This window comes from Euprymna scolopes, chromosome 7, assembly GCF_053919585.1.
Source record: "Euprymna scolopes isolate OS-2025 chromosome 7, ASM5391958v1, whole genome shotgun sequence".
Classification (NCBI taxonomy): Eukaryota; Metazoa; Mollusca; class Cephalopoda; order Sepiida; family Sepiolidae; genus Euprymna; species Euprymna scolopes.
Window position 1 is genome coordinate 167,908,696 of NC_136488.1, and position 3,793 is coordinate 167,912,488.

The 3,793-nt window shown below is 37.4% G+C and overlaps 1 pseudogene; it reads right to left on the reverse strand.

The window, feature by feature from the left end:
• Positions 1-303: 303 nt before the first annotated feature.
• Positions 304-441, reverse strand: LOC145280620 (U2 spliceosomal RNA; annotated as a pseudogene).
• Positions 442-3,793: the final 3,352 nt, after the last annotated feature.

The window sequence follows — 3,793 nt, forward strand, 5'->3', positions numbered from 1 at the left end:
AGAGAGCGAGCGAAACAATAAACAAGGTCGATAGCCATTAGTCGCGTGCTCTCATGTAATGAATGAATGCGTGAATGTAGGATTGACATGGAATTCCTAAAGATAAACTAAAATGACCGAAAAATGGGCTGAAATGACTTAAATAAAAAAAAGTAAATGACTTCGAATGACTTTAATGAACTTAAGGATGAATTGAATAACCTTAAGAATGACTTGAATGCTTAAAAATAACTGGAATCCTTCAAAAACAACTTGAATGATCTGGAGAATAACTTAAATGGCTTTGAGACTGACTGGTTGTAAAGTGGGTGATCATTTTACATTAAATTAATACAGAAAAGTGACCCGTCACTTTATATTACAAAGTTACAAACATAAGTACAGCATGTAGTAAGAATAGATACTACACTTTGGTCTTGGCCAAACGGCCAAGAAAAGGGTATTTATTTGCCCCCCCCCCACCGAGCAAATTAGGCACAAGGCCGATTTTTGATGTGAGGAGTGAAGGGGAAATGGGTATCAGCTCCCCGGGCAGGAGCTGGATAGTGACAATTGGTATGAAGGGTTGCTCCTACATTGCCCCCACATATGGTCTTCGCTTGCAGTATCTGCCGGAGCAGATACTACACTTTGATCTTGGCCAAAAGACCAAGAAAATCTTAATAAGCTAAGAACAGCATCTATTAACAACGGACCCCTGATCTTAACCAAAAAAGCCAAACACAAAAGTGTTACGGAAAGACCGACAGACCGACCGACGGACCGCCGGAGTGACTTATAGAGTCGCTTGCACGCGACTAAAAATGAAAACAGAATTTATGCATCGAAATCGCGTCTTAGACCTTACGCGAACTTAAAAACAAATCAGTTTGAACGTAAAAGTCAGTTACTGCACAGAGAGAGAGAGAGAGAGAGAGAGAGAGAGAGAGAGAGAGAGAGAGAGAGAGACTTGTTGACCGAATTCTTCTTGTCACGCCTCCGTCCGATTCTCTCTTTTCATGTCCACGCCACATGTCCATTTGCCGAATAAAAGTCACTGTTTTTATCACCCAAAATGTCATTTATTTGATAAACACAGCAATACATAACGCGCACAGTTTATTGTCATCAGATGTCAATGGAAGGAAAAACATAATTGCTGACTGAGGTATACACATACAAAGCATACTCTGTTAAGGTTTGGTAAATTTGCATATTATAAATTTGTATATGTTAAAAATCACCCTAAACAATTGTTTGCAAAGTTTTTTGAGTGAAATATAGACGTACTGAATAACTAGGACTATATGATATTGTTTAAAAGAGAGCCTTTATGATATTGTAAAATTATATACGTTTACACACGTGTTAACTTGTGGACCCAACATGTTGTAGACTCCGTCGCAAGAAACATAAGAAAGGAATAACTTGATTCACTTTTATTTATTTCCACCGCTTTAACGTTATCATCGTTCGGCGCACGCGTTTTTATTTTTATACTCTTTTTCCATTACGTAACGTCATTTCATACACGGCTCGGTCATTTGCATACAGCTGTCATACGCGCGTCTGCGCTCTGTTTCATATGCATTACTTAACGAATATATAATTCTTTGTGTGAACCTAATCTGCTTTAATATAATAAACTGATAACAAGTTTTCCCTCTGAAAAAATGGGAGTATATCATCGAAAACATAGACGACTAAAAAAAATTAGTTATGCTCACACAAGATCCATATATATGCCTCAAGTTTGTCAGATATTACGTATTCTTTTTTAAACAGTATCGTGCCTTCCTATATAAACTCCAGCAAAATTATATCTCCCAGACACATATAAACGGGGTAGCACAATACGTACCCACTAATTAATTTCTCCTCACACAAGCCCATCATATACCGGGAGCATTGTTTCATAGTAATGCCTATCCACTAACGACCTGGATTATTTAATTGTATTTATATTTTGTTACAATTTTCCTGTTTTCAACTCTCTTCATTTTCGACAAAAATAATGATCAGTTCCTTTCCAATCATCACGTGACTTTTCCAGTGATTTCCTCTGTTGTTTTTATTCATTCTGTTAATTCATTTTTCCCTCGATATTTTACGATTTTGAATGGTTATATAGCGTACCAATTATATTAGAACATAGCGTACCAATTATATTAGAACATAGCGTACCAATTATATTAGAACATGGCGTACCAATTATATTAGAACATAGCGTACCAATTATATTAGAACATGGCGTACCAATTATATTAGAACATAGCGTACCAATTATATTAGAACATGGCGTACCAATTATATTAGAACATAGCGTACCAATTATATTAGAACATGGCGTACCGCTAACCAAAAATTTTTACGCACATATTTTTCTTCTTAACTAATTGCTGATTGATTCACACGCAAAGTTTCATACTAAGAGTCACGCGTCGACAACAACGACAACAACAGCATACGCGTTCTTCCTATGATTATTCCGCAACACTTTTATCCTAGCTTTCATTCATTCGTTCCGATTTAAATACGTTCTTCTATTAGCAGGTTCTCTCATTTTTTCTAAAACCAACATTCTACTTTACAATTACAGCGGTAAATATTTCAATTTCCATACATGTAGCTCGTATCCTCGCAGACAACAAACACATTTATACAAAAATAATTAAACAACGCTATAACCACGATTTCTGCGCTTTTTTAATCACTTTTGTTTTTCATAGCATACACAATATCTTTGTTCGATAAAGTTCTGTTGCCCTAAACTTGATATTTCCTCTATTTGGCCATTAAAAACCGCACAAGATATTACAAAATAAACACACACACACACACACACACACACACACACACACACACACACATATATATATGTATATATATATATATATATATATATTTCTGGACGAGGATAATTTACATTTTATTTCCAATTCAGAGTTCCTCTTAATTGGGTTACTAAAAATCTTTGTCTTTTTTTAAAATTCACTGTCAGTCACCGTCTTGGCCACAAGTGCTCAGCAGTGTCCACCATTGTTTGATACTAGCATACAATGAATGACTGTGCACGGATATTGAAGATAGGCCATTTCACTCAAACCAGTCTAATGCGGCTCGATAGTGACCAAACACAAGTAACTACCTAAGAATGCCAATGAAAACCAATGCTCGCCATTGAAGACGAACAATTTCATGTGACAGTGAGCGCGCGAAGAGACACTGACATTTGGAAAGACAGTCAGTGTCCAGCAGCAAACGCGAGCTAATGCAAGCATCCGCCTCCAAACAACACCAACCGCTAACAATCATCACCGCCCGTCACAGGCAATTATTGAAATCAAGTTTCCAACAATGCCTGAAAGTTTCAAACAAACGATTTTATTTTGCAACACTGATCATGGCCGCCACTAAGGTCCTATTGCAACGGCAGCTAATGCCTATTAATACACGATAGTACTCCCAGTAATCCTCCCAAACAAACACTACTCATCATTCCCCTTAATGCTGGCAGTGACAGTCAATAGTCTCCTCTTTCCAATGTCAGTGCCCGCTATTTTATAAAGCTGACAGCCGTAATTTATTTGTTTATAGGGCAGTGATCTAATCAGATCTGTTCAAACGTCGAACAGGCAATGCCGGCACACGGGCCTCATTGGTAGTTTTTATATGTACACACATGTGCATGTGCGTGTGTGCGTGTTTGCATATATTGGTATCCTTACGTTGAAAAGATCTACATAAGAATGAATTCGGCCACATCGAATAAATACGGCTACGAATTCAGAGCGGGTTACGTAGTTGCCACCGA